This window comes from Mercenaria mercenaria, chromosome 1 (genome assembly GCF_021730395.1).
Source record: "Mercenaria mercenaria strain notata chromosome 1, MADL_Memer_1, whole genome shotgun sequence".
NCBI lineage: Eukaryota > Metazoa > Mollusca > Bivalvia > Venerida > Veneridae > Mercenaria > Mercenaria mercenaria.
The window spans coordinates 11,550,787-11,568,868 of NC_069361.1; the positions used below are offsets into that span (position 1 = coordinate 11,550,787).

At 31.1% G+C, this 18,082-nt stretch overlaps 1 protein-coding gene across 2 annotated transcripts in view; it reads right to left on the bottom strand.

Moving 5' to 3' along the window:
• LOC123544984 (uncharacterized) overlaps positions 1 to 14,674 on the bottom strand; it is a 75,805-nt gene extending 61,131 nt beyond the window's left edge. The window contains exon 1 of one of the 2 annotated variants that reach the window (XM_053539749.1): positions 14,502 to 14,674. The gene's annotated coding sequence lies outside the window, so the exon portion shown is untranslated. Of the gene's footprint in view, positions 1 to 13,906; positions 14,192 to 14,501 lie in introns of those variants that run through there. The other variant, XM_053539755.1, reaches the window with a different exon arrangement.
• Between the last annotated feature and the right edge of the window lie 3,408 nt (positions 14,675 to 18,082).

Consider the following 18,082-nt stretch of genomic DNA (forward strand, 5'->3'; position numbering starts at 1 on the left):
CAGAAATTGGTAATTTAAATTCCCAAAGGAATTCAAGAAAAAAATAAAGAAAAAAATAGTAAGGAGGAGGAGGATATTCATAGAGAATAAAAGAAAATTGTCGGGATCTGGAACCCAGCCCAACAAAAAACGTATTAAAAATTAAAATTATAAAAAAAAAATAATTTTAAAATATTACATTTTTAGAACAAAACAATATGTGAAAGATGTAAATTTAAACCCTATTAAATTAGATACAGCTTTAAATCGTCCTGGGAAAAAGAAAAAACAAAAAAAAAAAACGGTTTATCACTTTTACATTAAATACAGAATTCCCTATTTTGAGGGGGTTTAATGCTTTTTTTAAGAAAATTTTTAAAAAGTAAATAAGTTGCTAATGGTAAAAAATTATGGTGGGGAGATCAATTGCTTTAATTAATAACAGTTTTTTCAGGTTTAGAAACAAATATTTTCCCCCAAGTCAAATTTCAAATAACACTACAGTGAAGATGGAGGGAATTAATTTAGAGCTAATACTGCTGATCCAGGTGGGGAAAAAGAAACAAAATTATTTAGGTTTCCGCGTTTAATTTTCAATAAATTTTGGGGTTTGATCTAATTACTACTGAAAGTTTTAAAAAAGAAAGAGGGTCAACCTTGGGGAAATGATGACGCAATCAACTGATACACAACAAAATAAAAACTTTTAAATAACGGCGGGTTGAAAACAAACCACAACATGTATTTTTTTTTTTTACAACGCCCTGAAAAAAAGAAATTCAAAAGAACATAACCCCATTTATTAGTACATTTCAATTAATGCAGAAATGATTTTTTGCTTTTTGAGTTTTTTCGTTTTGAATTTGGGAAGGGGTTTTTTTTTATCCGAAACAGAAACACAAGTATATCAAGAATATATGATGAGAAAATTAATTATTTTTATAAACAAAATAATAAGACTACTGAAGTCTCTTAAATCGATAAATTTTAAAATTTGGGGGGGGGTTTTATTCTTTTAACTTGGAATATAAAAAGGAATAACTACAAAAGACCTAAGCATATAACATTAAACTAAATTAATATTCCCCACAACCAAATTCGGTTTTGAAATTTGTTTTGTATGAAGAAACAGTTGAAATAAATACTTTTGGGAAATAAAACTTTTTTTTGTTTAAATAAATAAAAAAAAATTAAATTTTGAGTATTAAAAACCTGGGGTTGTAAAAACCACACATCAAATTATTGAAATAAAATTAACCTACAGATGGACAAAAAAAAATTTTAGCACAAGCTTAAAATAATAAATTCACTATTTTTTAGATTAAAACATGAACAATTAAGGGAAACCCCCCTTTATTTTTAAAAAAAACACAAATTAAATCAAATTAAAAAAGCTGTTGCAAATAAAAAGGGGATTAGAAATTAAAAATTCAAAAAAAACAAATGTCCAGTCAAGTCAAAATGGTGGGTTTTTTGGGGCTTTGGCTGGTTTTTTAGGAAAAAAACAATTTCTTCCAATGGGAGCAAAAATAGCTCCAAAAATATTAGCCCCTTAGGCTTGGTCTTTGTCTGGGGTGGCCCGTATGGTGTTAGTAGTTCTTGGGAAAGGTTGATTTCAGTAGTAATGATAAGAGAAATTATATCACCATATCTTACACCAATCAAAAAAACAAATAGTAGGAAACTGGGGGGATTAAATTAACACAAAACAAAAACAAAACGGTGGGTTTTTAGTATGTTTGGTGTAGTCAGGGTACCTTTGATTACATCTTGTTTGTGGAAAAAGGGCATGGCCCGGGGATACAGATTGATTTAAACGGAACCTTTCAGAGAATTCCTATATAAAAAAAAAAAAATTTATAAACAAACCAATTCTAAATTGAATTGAACAATGGGGAAACCAATTTAAAAAAAAAAAACTTTTGGGTGTATTTAGTAGAAAATTATTAAAATTTAAAAAAAAGGTTGAATGTGGAATTATAAAATTTGGACGCTCTGTTTGGGCCTGGGAAAACTTTGGGGTTTTTACTTTAATACTTTGTATTTCGATCCTTTTACCCCCCACCAAAAAGAAGTAAATTTAGTATATACCAAATGTAAAATACAAAAGTTCAATATCAAGACAAAAAAGTATGCTTTTCGGGTTTTATTGTTTTTTTTTCATTAAAATGACAAGTAAATACCCCCTTATATTTATTGATAAAATACTAAAAATTAAAAATAAAAAGTAAATAAACAAACTATTATAAATTTTTTTAAAAAAAAGGACATTTTTTTTAACGGAATAATTAATATAAAGGGAAAATTCAATAATATAAATGAAAAAGTAAATAAAAAGAAAAACAAATAGAAAGGCAAATTTTAAGAAAACCTCCATTTTTTTTAAAAAAGTTTTACCCCAAAATACCGAGGTGATTATTTCAAGGCAAACTGTAAATGCTAGCCGGGGTTTTGGTTCAAAAAGGGAAAAAAGAAGAATTAATTTTTAAATTTCATTTTAATTATTCTTTTTGATGCAATAAAAAATTTTAAAGGGGAAAACTAAATTTTCAATTTAAAAAAAAAAGAAAAAGTAATTCTTTAAAAATTCGATGTAAAAAAAAACAGAAAAAATGAATCTATTTTTTTTAATTATGCAATAAATTTAAAAAAAAGATGTATTTATAAATTCTTTAACGTTAAAAAAAATTCGTTAACAAATTTTTGGTTTTATAATTTTAAGTTAAGCTAATGTATCAATACATTCAAGAAAAATCTTTTTTTGTCATAACATGAAAAAGAGTTTTATTTATAAAAATAATGGAAAGATTGGTTTTTCAGAACGAAAAAATTTAAAGGTGTGTTACTTTTGGGGTTTAATTAAACAAAATATTTTGGGAATTTTTTTGAACTATTGTTTTCTTAAAAAAAAAGTTTTTTAATTCCTTTTCATTTTTTTTAAAGTTTAAATTCATTTTCTAAAAAAATAGAAAAAATTTTCTTCTTAATCCGACAAATTCAACAAGGGGAAAGCCGGCAGCTTCACTTTAAATATTCCAATTTCTTTTTTATATTACAAAAAAAAAATTTTTAAATTTCTACGTAATCACATATCAAATAAAACTTTGTCCTTAAAAAATCCCATATGCATCTTTGGGTTTTATTTCAAACAAATGAATAAAGTGCAGGGGAAAAGTAATTTACAAAACCCTCGTACTTTTCTTTAAATTAATTATAAGAAAAACTACTTTAAAAAATTTTTTTAAATCTAAATGCAAATTCCACATAACAAAGGCGTTTAATAACAAACTTTTTTATTTTGAAAACCAAAAAAAGGTTAGATTTAAACATCGTGAAAATAAAAATGAAAGGTTGGTAGTATTTTAATAAATATTTTCTCATGATTAATTTAAAATTAACCCTCTTTGGGAAATTCTCCATCGTCTTAACCCAATACAGAATTTTTCAAACTTAAAAAGTCCTTTTCAATGATTTTTTGCTTTAGATCTTTTTTGATATTAAAATCAATATATTTTTTTTTAACCCAAGGGCTTTCGTCAAAAGTTAATATTTATGTATTTTGTTACTTTTTAAACCTAATTGTTTATAGTTCAAGATTTTTAAAAAGAACAAAATAATTTTGTTTTTCTTAAAGTTTTGGGAAAAATTTTTTTTTTTTTTATTTTTTTTCCTTTTCAAATTCTGTTTTAATTTTTTTACTATAACAAAACATTGAACTGGAAAAATTTTTTTTTTCGGGCTAAAAATAACATTGTGGGGTTTTTGAATTCTTTTGGGTATTCAAGTCACATTCAAATAAAAGTTAGTTTTACCTTTTGCAAAAATTTTTAAATTTTTTTTTTTGGATATAAATTTAAAAATTTCCCAAAGGGGAAAGGTTGACACAACCCAAAAACCGAAAGGTTATTTGGGTCGGGTACAAAATGTAAAATTTTCTTTCTCTTTTGAATTTTAATCTTTCTAATTTTTTTTTGCTTTACTGTATCTGTTGAAATATAAATTATTCCCCTCCAGTCCCTTTTAATAAAAAGATACATACATACAGTTATTAAACTAACTTAATTCCGTCATTTTAACATTGCATCCAAACTAAACCCGAAATACTAAAAAAAATGACAAAAGGTCAATTTTTTATCCAAACATAGTTTTCTAAATTTTCGAAAAATCAGCTAAAAAATAATACGTATTTTTAAAAATTTGATCAATTAATTCTCCCTTGTTTTAAATTTTTAAATTTTTTCAAAAATTTTTACATGTTCATTTCTTTCAGATATAGTTTTTCATTTAAAATGAATAAAACTCTTCTTTTGAAGGAATTTGTTTCTTTTAATTTTTTAAATGAACCAGTAATCATATGGAAAAAACCTTTTTTCTTAAAAATTTAAAAATTTTCCCCCCACAAAATTCTTGAGAAAAATATTTAAATTTGGAAATTTTTTACTAATTATCCCAATGATTTAGACAAACTGGAAGAAATCAATGCCCAAATCAGAAACTAAATGCCATATATCTTTCCAATTGTTAGGAAAACTTAATTCTTTTTTGAATTTCCTATTTTTTGCATAATAAAATGACCGTCAAACCTCTTAAAATTTTGAAAAAAAACGGAATTTTTTGGTTTTGTCAAAATTAAAATTACATTTGAGTGGCACTTTCCCCGAATTTTTTGTTTTAAAGACAATGAAAACACGACTGACACTTCCCCTTAATTTTTTTTTCACAATATGACAAAACTTTTGTTTTTTTAAATTTACTTTCACTTTTTTTTGAATTCTCAAAACTTTGTTAAAAAGTTCTTTAAATATTTCTTTACATATTCCTCTTCCCAAAATTTTTTTTTAAAAATTTAAACTGCATTGGACCTCTATAAATTGGTTTTTTTTAATATTTTACGTCATAACAACAAACAAATTATGCCGAAAAACAATTATTTGATTTTTTATATGGGTTTATAAATGAAGATTCAGTTTATGGAAAAACATTAAAAAATTTTTTAGTTATTGATTCAAAACAGCATAAAAATTTAAAAAAGGGACGCTAAACCTTTAGATAATTTTTAAATTTTACTTTACTTCCCTCTTTTGGGATTTTTACACCCTTTGGGTACCCTTAAAAGCTAAACAATTTGGGAAATTTTCATTTTAAAAATTTTTTTCTTGAGAAAATTTTCAGGGGAAGTCACAAAAATGTTTCTTGTTTGTTTTTTGGTTTTTTCATTAATCTTTAAAGTCTTTTTTCCAAACAAAGTTGAATACTGGTTTTAACCCATTACGTCATCACGTTATTTTATCATTGTAATTAGCAACATGTCACATTGTTTTTCGAATGATTTTTATATGTCAATGGATAAAATTTCCCCTAGGTTCTTCATATCCAAAAATTTAAATGATATTTTTATTTTAAAAATTTTTATTTTTGGGATTTGTTTTAAAAGTAACAAAATTTTTAATTTAGTATAATCAAGATCGTTTTTTATGTTTTTTATATTTCGAAAATTTTTGAGGGTTTTCTTTAAAAGGAAATTTATAAGCTAAATGACACCCCTAAAAAATTTTATTCTCGTTCTTTATTTATTAATCCTTTCATTAATTTGTAGTTTATTTTGGGAATTCTAAAAACTTTAAGCAGCCAATGGACTATACTTATATCTATTATATAATGAGCATCAACTGACTATTCTCCACCACTTCCTTCAGAAATCCAAATTTCCAATTCTATTTATTATTTATCAAAAACTTGATTAAAGCTTTTATTTCGTTTGTGTTAATAATTTCTAAAAACCTTTGATTGAAAAAAAGCTGATTTATATATTTTTATCATTTTATCCATTTTTTGCAAAATTTTTTTTTAAAAAAACGTTTTTTTTTAACCTTTTTAAAATTTTTTAAATTTAGATTAAATATTTTATGTGAGTCGTTTTTTTAATTAAAATATAATAATTTTTTGGATCTTGTCTTTAAATTTTTTTCTTTCTTAAAATAGGTAGATCCTCTTATCAATATTTTTTAGAAAATTTCGTTCAAAAAATTAAAAAATTAAATTAAAAAAAATTTAAAAAAATAATAAAATAAAAAATTTTAAAAATTTTAAAAAAATAAAAAAAATTTAAAATTTATATTTTTTCCATTAACTTTTGATATTCCCCATTTTACTCGGGTTTTCTCCTTTGGGAGACATTTTTATTAACCCAGAATTTAAAACCAAGGTCTTTTGGGCGCTGCATAATTCTTTTTTATGTTTTTTTCCTTTAGTATACAGTGGTTACAATACTTTTTTAGGATTTTTTCGAATATTTTTTGGTCTGGACAATCACATAATCTTTTAGCATTTTTTTCTTCAGTTTAAAAGACAACCACTCCCATTCAAATAAAAATTTTTTTTTAAAGAAGGAACATAACATTTTGTAATTTATAATACGTGGTTTTTTATTCATCGCTAACTATTTGGGCAAATTTTGATTTTAATTTAAAATTTTTTTCTTTTAAGAACTTTCTTTATGAATTTTTGTCGGAAACATTTTTTCTCCTAAAGTCTAGATAATTTTGGCATAATCATTCTATCTCCTTTCATTAACCACTTAATAATATACTTTTAGAAAAAAATCTTTTAAAAAAGCCCTTGAAAATTTTAATTTATTTAAAATTTGTTTTTATTATCTATTCTTTTTTAATAAGATTTTTAAAACATTTTTTTTTAATGTTTTCAATTGTTAAAATTTTTAAACCTTTTTAAACTTTGTTAACCATTTTCGGTAATTTGTGTATTTTTCTAAAAAATCTAAACCAACTTTGTTTTTTTCCGTTCTGTTTTTTTTTTGAAACTTTTTTAAAAAATATTTTTGGTCGTTTTAAAAAAAACAAATCCTCAATTGGATTTTTTCCGTATGGTTTTTATAATAGTTTAGTTTTAAAAAGATTGTATACTGCCCACCCGGGGCATTAAAAACCGTTGTGTGATTTTGTTTTGTAAAAACGTTTCTTTTTTGTTAAAAAACAACGTTCAAGGACAAAACCCATCAAACTGTTTGCAGAAAAACTTTTTATATGACTGTTTAAAGTGTTAGCTGAAAAGGAAATAAAATTTTTGGGAAGGGTTTTTGAGCAGCAATTCAAAAAGGGGTTTATGAATTATAAATTCGGCTGGAAAACCTTCGGTTTCACGGGATCCATAAAAATTTGCCATTCGTGAATTGGGGTTTTGGAATTTTATTAAAATTTGGATTTTTTATTTTTTAAAAATACAAAAAAAGACTTTTTCTGATGCAAAATTACCTTTAACCCTATAATTTTTTTTCATTTTTATAAAAAACTTTTAGAAAAAATCTTTAATTAAAGTTAATACACTCTTCTTCTTTTTTTCTTTTATATCCTTAAATTTAAATTTCCCTTTAGTGCATTTCAGAGGGGTTGAATAATTTTTTTTTTCTCTTCAAAGTATTGTAAAAATCCTGAAAACTTTATTTGGGGCTTTTTTATTACTTTTTCCAATCCGTGCTTTTTTTTTAATTGTTTTTTTTTGTGATGATGGTTTTTTAATTTTTTCGTCAAGTTTTATCAGTAAAAATGGGGAATTACGATGGAACAGCACAAACAACGACAAATACGGAAAACTGGAAAAAGTGCAAGCAGCTGAGCAACCAAAGAACCTGCTGTAATATAAACCGTACTTACCTTTCCCACAAAATTTTTTAACTTTTCTGTAAACAGCAGTTTTAGTTTAAATGAAAATTAAATGATCTATTGTTTCTATTTCCCTTATTATTAAAATAAGATTTTTTTTACCCTTTTATAATTAAATTTTATTTTTTAAAATTTAAAATTTTTTCAAGAGCAAACGGGAAACCCCCTATTTAAATTTTTTTTGTAACCTTTCCCTTTTACTAAAGCTTTTTTTTTCTTTTAGTCTGTCAAAACTTTTTTTTATTCTAAAAAAATTTTTGTTAGTAGGAAAAGTTTTTGTTCATAAAATAACCTTGAATTATTTTATCTTTAAATCTTTTTAAAAGTGTATTTTTTGGGGTTTGTATTTTTATTTTATAATTTTAAAAAAAATTTTCCCCTGTCCAATTTGGTGTATTCCTTTTTCAAAAGTCTTTTAAAATTTACTTAACGAAATGACACCCAATTTTAAATTTGTTTACTTTTGGATCTTTAAAACACCCTTAAAAAAAGTAAACAGTACCTTTATTTTAAATTTTTACTACTTCGGTTTCGCATTTTATACTGAAGTTTTTTTTGTTTATTTTCAACCCTACCTGCAAATTATTTAAATAAATAAAGTATTATTTGCTGTAAAATTTCCACATTTTTCTTTTTAAACTCTATTAAATCTTTTAATTACTACAGCTTTGCCTTCATTAAAAGTATGATACATATTAATCTTATTTTTATTCAAAAATGATTCAAACTTTTTATTATAAAATTCTTTTCCTTCATCTACCCATAAATTTACTGGTAATCGTCCTTCTAAAATTATTTTTTCAAATGCTTCAGTAACAGATTCTCCAGTTTTATTCTTTAATGGAATAACCCAAGCATATTTACTAAATATATCAATAACGGTTAACAAGTATTTTACTCCTTTATTATATTTTGAAAAAGCTTGCATGTCAACTAAATCAGCTGACCAAGTATCATCAATATCATTAACTATCACTCTTCGTTTCCTAAATTTTCTTTTAATTGGTTTGTGTAATTCTTCTGCTAATTCATCACTCCAATTTATTTCGGGGGTATACTCTACCCCCTTTTCCCGTTTTTTGATTTTTGTCCCAACCCAAGTTTGTATTTCGTTTTGATAGCTGGTTTTACAACTAAATGTTTTGCAATCTTTTCTCCAAATGTTTTTGATTTAGTTTTATTTAAATTGGAAAGCATTTGCTTATCACATGTACCCTTTTTTACATCACTGTCATAGCAAAAATCATGGTCCATACATACTGCATCCAGTTCGTTGACAGGGGGTCCATTATCTAGGGGATTTCCTGGCCCACAATAATTATATCCTGGAAGTGTTAAACCTTTCTTAGGTAATAAAGGTAACATTGCTTTGTGAATATCTAAATTACCCCCTGTACTTTTAACAAACTTTGATTTTATTTTTCCACAAGATGAACAAGTAGCCCTTATCATTTTTCTCCCGTTTTTTGTTGTAACATAATGAGGATTTATATTATCAGTAAATCTTCTTTCTTTCAAACAATATATTTTATTCTGTAAACTCATCTTATATTATATATGTTTAAAACTTTTTAGTCTGTTTAAAACCTGTGGATTTTAAATTGGCCGGCATTGACCAGTCCTGACCAAGGGTCAAAAGGTCAAATGAGGTTATACTGTTTTCGCACAAACAATTACTTTACTACTTTTATCTTTAAAGTGACGTAAAGCTGAAACATTTTATTAGTATGTACAAAGTTTTATTGTTATTTTATTATATTTAGATAGTATATATGATATTCTTTATTTGTAATAAACCATTTATGGCCCATGAACAAAGCATCATTCTAACATGGCTCGAATTGGTTTCCAGTTAAACAAAGAAAAAAATCAAACGCAATATATCCTGCGATAAACAATGGTTGACGCACGGACCGGTAAGAGAGCATTATGACGTCAATTTTGATGTCATGTAGCCGCCTGACGTCCGATACATTACTCCTCGCGTAAATGAATTCCAGCATAATATTTATTGCAATATATCGACGTGCATGTCAGAATGAAAACAATCAAGGCCTTTTTGTGATTTATCGTCTTATTTACCACGAATCATCGTTCAGATGCTTCAGTATTTAACCACTCGGGCTAACGCCCTCGTGGTTCAATTCCTACGCATCTGAACTCTGAACCGTGGTGAATTAGACGATAAACAACGCGATGGCCTTGATTATTCGTTAAATATAGAGAACATAGGTAATACAGCGAGTCACATTATACAATATATAAAATACAACACATTATACAACATATAAAATACAACACATTATACAATATATAAAATACAACACAAATCTAACATTTGTGGGAGAGACAAATTTACATATGAATCAACGTATTTGTGATTAGACGTCTCATGTTATTCGTTAATTTTATAACATTAAAACCTGGCAATTCATACAATTAATCTTCTCCGATATTATTGAAATTAAATATTAGAGAACACCTTTCTTCTTTCAAACGCCTTAAAAATGTATGTTGATAGTTTTCTTACTTCATATTCATTTGTAGAATTCATCAACTCAGTAAATTTAACATAATTTGGCAAATGCCAGAAATATTTCTTAATGTATTGTTTCCTTAAATCTGAATAAAGTGAGCATTCTATGATAAAATTATATTCGTCTTCTAAAGACTTACATATTGTACATTTTCTATCATCAAATGGAGTTCTTTGAGGCTTTTGTAAACGGAAATAAGGTTAACCATCAAAGTAAAATTTACAAACAAATTACATTTTGTTTGTATATCAAAATTATTTTGAAATTGCAAAACAAATTTACCCACGTGTCGTAAATGTGTCCCGGCTAGCAACATTCCGACAGCTTGTTCGCGTTGCTGTTGCGTGAATTTCAGCATGATATGTGTTTTTCTAGTAGGACTTTCGTCAGTAATGCCAAACGTGTAAACGAACACGTGCATGTTGGGGCACATGTACAAATCTTTACAATCTTGTATTAACAAGATAGTAATCTATATGAACTGACCGATAAGGAAATTTGTTGAGTGTATGTCCAGCCGCAGGGTACTTGTGGGTGCAATAGTTTTTAAGAAATTAGAGGAACATTTTTTTTTTAAACAGACAGGCACACGGACGGATGGACGGACGGGGGTGTAAACCTATAGTCCCCTCCTGTATCATGTCATCGACATTTTAAAGTCGTCAGGTAACATGGTAACATTTCTTCGCGTGACTTCCATAGGGAATCGATAGACGGTAATTAGTTACCTACTGGTTGAAAACCATTTTCGGGGACTATAGGAATGCGCTTTTCCGTCCGTCATTCCGTCCGTCCGTCCGTCCGTCCGTCCGCAATTCATGTCCGGTCTATAACTCTGTCATCCATGAAGGGATTTAATATCACTTGGCACAAATGTTCTCCATAATGAGACGACGTGTCATGCACAAAACCCGGACCCCTAGCTCAAAGGTCAAGGTCACAATTCGAGGTCAAAGGTCAATAGGGTTTTTTCCTGTCCGGTCCAGAACTCTGTCACCCATCAAGGGATTTTAATATTACTTGACATAAATGTTTCCCATGATGAGACGATGTGTCCTGCGCAACATCCAGAATCCTAGCTTAAAGGTCAAGGTCACACTTGGAGATCAAAGGTCAACGGGACTTTTTTTCCTGTCCGGTGTATAACTTTGTCATGCAAAACAGGATTTTAATATTACTTGGCACAAGTATTCCCCTGGATGAGACAATGTGCCATGCGCAAAATCCGGGCCCTTAGCTGCAAGGTCAAGTCACAGTTTGAAGTGAAATGCCAAAAGGGCTTTTTTTCCTGTCCAGTCTGTAACTCAACAATCCTTAAAGGGATTTTAATATTACTTGGCAAAAATGTTCACTACCATGAGACGGAGTGTCATGCGCAAGAACCTTGTCCCTATGTCTAAGGTCAAGGTCACACATAGAGGCCAAAGGTCAGATACAAGAATGACATTGTCCGGAGCATTTCTTTTTCATGCATGGAGGGATTTTGATGTAACTTGGCACAATTGTTCACCACCATGAGGCATCCTTGTTTTTAGAATTATGTCCCTTTGTTATTACTATAAATAGCTTATATTGTAACTTATTTATTACAGGCCGTAGGGAAAAATCAAGACCAGTTATTTTTTGTGGTACAACATGCATGTTACATCCGATTTTTAGGTGTATTTTGACCTATCTCTACCTTGTAAAGAGTTTTGTGTGGACTTATCTTAAACAGGTTTTTTTCGGATTAATTTCCCTTTGTTTTTACGATAAATAACTTACATGATACCTTTTTTTGAAAATCGGCCATAAAGTCGCGCAATAGTTCCGCTGAGGAACTCGTGCATATTTCCTGAAACAAAGCTAATAACCTATAATGTTATTTACCAGTTTGGTGGCTTGGTCGAGTGAACAGGTGAAGATGCACCCAGTCTGCAAATTTACAGACTGAAAATCTTTAAATTTTTGGACTGTCCATTGTTTGAAAAACATCGAAATCCTAGACTAGATAATGAAAGTACATGACAAATAGTTGATAGGATTCGGCCGGGGAATCCGGATTTTGTTCGTTTTATCCGAAAATTCGTGGACTTGACTGTATATTGGCCAGTGTTGGCTATGTGGACAGATTTGTATTATCATGTTAGTTCACATTCTCTTTTTAAAAATATACTGACGAGATAAAGAAACGCCTCATTGAAATTTGGCGTTATTTTTTTTACTAACGCTTTTAATTGTTGTGAAATGTAGTAAATCTACATGTACTCTGACCGACAAACACAGTGAACAAAAACTCGCGCGATTTCATTCAGCCATTTGTTCACTTCATGTACCTGGTCATGATTTCCTCGTGCAGTCCGTGCATGTAAACCATGTGGTTTGATTGAACGATTTTTGCACATGTACATGTGTAATACGACCCACAACCATATTTTCAGCTATTCTCTGAAAAAAACATTAGTTTTCGTAATGCCGAGGCTGAATTCTGAAGAGAGGGCTCAGGTTTTGGCTATGCTTGAATGTGGGCGAACGCAGGAACAAGTTGCTAGACGTTTTAACGTCTCTCGTTCGACAATTGTGCGTCTTATTCGACGTGTTAGAGACACGGGAACGTCTATCGATAGACCACGTTCAGGTAGACCGCGTGTAACGTCAATACGACAGGATAATTATATACGTCAACGTCATTTACGTGACAGATTTGTGACGGCGCAATCTACGTCACGTATAGTTGTAGGTAACCGTGGACGTCCAATTAGTCGACATACAGTGAGAAATCGACTCAGAGAACGCGGAATTACCTGTCGTAGGCCCTACCGCGGTCTAATTCTAACGTTACGCCACCGTCAACAACGTCTTATTTGGGCCCGCAACCATCGCGGCCAGCGTTGGCAGAACGTAGTGTTCAGTGACGAGTCGCGTTTCAACTTGTGGAACGCCGACGGACGTATCCGTGTCTATAGACGACGCCATGAACGCTACGCAAACAATTGCGTTTTGGAGCAAATCGTTACGGTGGAGGTGGAGTAATGGTGTGGGCAGCAATCAACCATAGGTTTAAGTCCCAACTCGTCGTTTGCCAAGGTAATCTCACAGCCAGGCGTTACATCGACCAGATATTACGTCATGTAGTTGTCCCTTTATTCCGTCAACGTCAAGGATTAGTCTATCAGCACGACAACGCGCGACCTCACGTTGCACGCGTCACCAGGGACTTTCTACAGGCTAGAAACATTAATGTTTTACCTTGGCCGGCGTGTTCACCGGACTGCAATCCGATTGAACACGCGTGTGGATTATCTCGGACGGCGGTTACGCCAACGTCAACCCCAGCCAGCAAACGTCCGGGAACTGGTAGCAGCGCTGCACCAGGAGTGGGCCAGAATCCCACGGTATCTGTTACGCAACTGGTGCGGCTCTATGAGGCGTCGCCTTGCTGCTGTGGTTGCTAGCAGAGGTGGCCACACGCGCTACTGATTTTTCTAATGCAATTTCTCCGACCGGGCTATTAAAATTCAAGATTTAAGCATAATGCGACAATGAAATGATTTCTTATTGACCATAAATTCTTGTAAAGCATCTAATTTGCGAATGGAATTGTTCTTTTCAAATTTTGAATCACGGTTAACGAAAAATTGTATACCGAGTTTGAATGAGGCGTTTCTTTATCTCGTCAGTGTATATAAATGGTGACCCAAACAGCCCCAAATATGTGATCAATAAACTTACCGTCAGTCGGTGAACTTCCGTTTGATAACAAAATCTTGCAGGCGACACGATAATGTAAATAAATTTATTAATGTTATATTTTTATATGTTAATTTTAAAATATCCGTAATAAATCACATTTCATGCACAATCATGACAATGTGTACTGTCACAGCTGTCCTTATCGACATATTACACCCATTGACACATCCGTATTTATCTCATTTTGCACGTGCACCAGATGTGAAATTCAAGTTACCGTGTTATAACTTCTACAGTAAAAAAACCCACAATAATTGACAATTTACTCGAGAAGACACAATATCTCATCAAAGAATATTAAAGACAATGGCATTATAGCTTTTAATGTACAAGTTTGAAAAAAAAATGCGTGTAAGTACTTTTAAAATGTTAAATTAAAACATTTCACACGTACAACTAGTTACATATTTGTATATATGTTTTATAATGTCTCTGACCTTCTGGAAGAAATGAAATAAACTTGTCAAACTTGTCATATTACAAAAATAACAACAGTAAAAAGGTTAAAGCCGTGGGTTTTGCGGGAATATCTTCCGCCAGTATATTCATGTATAAATATCTTAAATACACTAACCTTTCTGTACAATTTCCAAGCAAGAAATCGCGAACTGTATTTCCAAAAACACTGCTGTGTCATTAAAATTTAAGAGAAATTGGCAAACTGAAAAATTAAATACCATTACACTAACAACTGCAGCCTGATAAATCCAAGGTTGTCATATCTTTATTACGGGGACAATCCTGTGGTAATTTAGGCGTTATGCACAATGCATGTAGAGTAAGGTGGCTCAAATGTGCCATAACGTAATCTAGGTACGGTGATCATATTCAGGCGGTCCCAATAGTAATGCTCCCGAGGAGACGGACAAAGATAGAAAGAAGACAATTCGGCAATAGAGGACAAAGGATGTGAACATAAATCTTAAAAAGAAAGTTATATATGCACGAAAGAGAAGTCCGACATCCAACAATTCGAAATACGGAGAATTTGAAATTTAAACACAGTCCTGTTCAAACACGGAAATTATCACATTAAAAGAAAAATGATCAGGTCGACTAAAAGAGAGCGAATGAGGAGCAATCAGATAACAAAACAAAAAGAAATAACATATTCCATGACAACAAGAAAGAATGACAACGCGACTAAAACAACTCTTACTTGGGATAATACGTAGCTTGACAAGACGAAATAGGAAAAACCTACAATCTTAACAAATCAAAGTAGGTAACATTCCGACAAATTAACTGATGGAAAAGAGGTCTGATACATTGCGAACAAGCCACTACCCGAAATATAACTTTTTACGCCTTTTAAAAGTATAACATCAAGTCACAATATGCTTTCCTATTTGTCCCGTAATTTGATTAAAAGTAGTCCTTCAAAAGGAAAACAAGGCATATTTATGTTTTCTTTTGTAGACACCCGCTGTACGTTACAAGGACAATGTGACGCTACCAAGCCACCATGCATATCGACGCGTCCCCTAATTTATCCAACTTAATCTTTAATTCTAATCTTTATCATTTTAGTGAACAAATAACAGGATGTACAAACCGTGGTATTTTACAATGCCGTTGCAAAGTCATGTAATTCAATACGCAAACGGCGGGAGAAGTGCATATTTATATATTGATAAAGTTATTTTGTTTAAACGGGAAGTTGTACTCTTGACACATAAACTATGGAATCCCGGTGCGACGTGCTTTTTGCTATTTGCTTCCTGCGTTTTGCCTTTTGCTTCTTGCTATTTGCTGGTTGCCTTTTGCTATTTAACTTTTTGCTATTTTAAAATCAAATAGATTGGAGTACGTAACTGTACTAGTCACAATGTATTTTTTTTTTTGGCTGTTTGCTATTTGCTCTCTCTGCGTTCGTTTTGCTTTTTGCATTTATTTTTTTTTGCCTGTTACCTTTTGCTATTTGTCTTTGCTATTTTGCTTTTTTTTTTAAATATATGCCCATAACAATAAAGACGTCAACGTAAAGCATCTTTAAATATATAAAATTGGTAGTATTTGAATTTCTATAGCAGTGAAATCGGCTGCATTTTATGAAATCCCTATACAATGTTTTATTCTTTTAGCGGTTTGATTTTTGGTATTTTTGCGTCTTGATTCTTGCTTTTTGCTGTTTGTGTATTGTGTTTTGCTTCATGGTTTTTGCTTTTTGCGTGTTGCTTTTTGCGTTTTGGGTGTAAAAATTTTCCAACATGTAGGTTACTGCATAGTATGGAATCCCGATGCAATAGGCAAAGCGCAAAACGCAATTTTTTAGCAAAACGCAAAAAGCATGTCGCACCGGGATTCCATACATAAACCTATTTGAATTGACAAGAAACTGTACAGTTTGTACACTTTATGTTTTCAGTCTATTTTGTGGAATTTAAGAATTCGCTAACTTTGTTTTTAAACAGTTTTAGCTATTAAGCAATGAATATTATAGCCTAACAAGACACCATGACTCATACTCACATTTTATTATACTTCTAAAGTTTTATTTAATCACTCACTCAAACGAGGGCAACAATATGAAAATTGAACGATCTTACAGAAATATGTATACGGATGTAAAACATTAACATTTTCGATGCGGACTGTTTTGGCCTAACCATCCGTACAAAAGTTAAAGATAGAGCTGGGCCCAATTTCAGAAAAAACAAAACAAAAAGCCTTAAGTAAATACTTAGTTATTTATTTAGTTGGGTTTAACGTCGCACCGACACAATTACTGCACGTGTAACAGTTAACCGTGCACGAGTCATAACGGTATCACGGACATGTGAAAATTCAGAATAGATAGATAGATAGATTTATTTCGGTAAAAAGTGCACATACATGGACAAATAAAAAAAAAGCATTATTCACTAATTTCTTAAATACTAGAACAAAGGAAAACTTTTAAGTACGCAATACTAACATAACTCATTGGGAGGGATCTCAAAGTTTGGGGACAAATAGTAGCTGGCAGCTAAACCTTTCAATATTTTCCTCCTTACCATTGTTGACAACCAAAAAGAGTTCTTCCCCTAAAAGACAATAAACACCACATCAAATCATTATCAGTAAATGTAATGCTATCTAAAATAAGCTTTTATCTACTGTTATATCTGACAAAAATCATTTTTTTATCAAAAGTCGGCGGGGATGGGGGGTAGGAGGCTGGGGGTGGGGGGAAGTTGGGGCGAAGCTTGTGCTGCCACCACTCTCAAAGTTTGAGGGTGTGGGACGGCCCTACACGCCCTGCTGACTACAATGTTTTTAATCCGTTTGACCTACCGCCTTTTCTTCTAGCTCCCTAGCACAGGCATGTCATGGAGACGGCAAGTATCAAAATCGTGAACCTTTTTAAATCACAAAGCGGGAGATTAGCATTTAAAAAGTGGGTGATTGGGGTGGAAAAGTTGGAGATTTTGTATGGAGCAAAGACCTACGTAACACGTGCTGTCGGAGGACAGCAACGTTCGACTATTCAACAGCCATGCGCGGATCCAGCCAATTTTCTCAGAGGGGATCCGAGCGGCCCCCTCACTAAGACCAGGAAGGTCTAGCTAACACGTATCAATCGTTCCAGCTATGAAAACATGTCTTTATACACTAGAGTATAAATAATTTGATGGTGTTTTTTTGTGTTTGGATGTTAGCGGTATAAAAGAACAGGGTTGTCAATAAGTCTTTGTTGAACAGGCGGACATAGAAAAATCGCGGCCCAGCTAGGGGGGTTCGGGGGCATGCACCCCGGGAAAATTTTGAAATTCAGCGCTTCTTTTCCTGCATTCTGGGGCATTTTAGGAGCATTTAAGGACATCTTTTCCGCTGCAATTTTATAAACAATATACTCCTTTTTTCACAGTTTAAAGGACTAATATGTTAAGTGTGAGAAAAATTATAAAATTAAGTTTCTTAAAGGTAAAATTATTAGTTTCTTTGAGATAATTAAAATAAATATGAATTATGTCGGGGTCGTATGAAGCAGCTGCCACATACACTTTGAATGCAGTCCTAATGTTGCTTTTTCGAAAAACCATTTTTTCCTTCTTCTCTTCTTTCCTTTTTTGGGATTTTCCAGGGGTGTCCGGACAGCGCCCCCCCCCCCACCCCCCACCTCTGGATCCGCGCATGACAGCCTTGTCAATCGAATGAATATAAAAGTCGAAA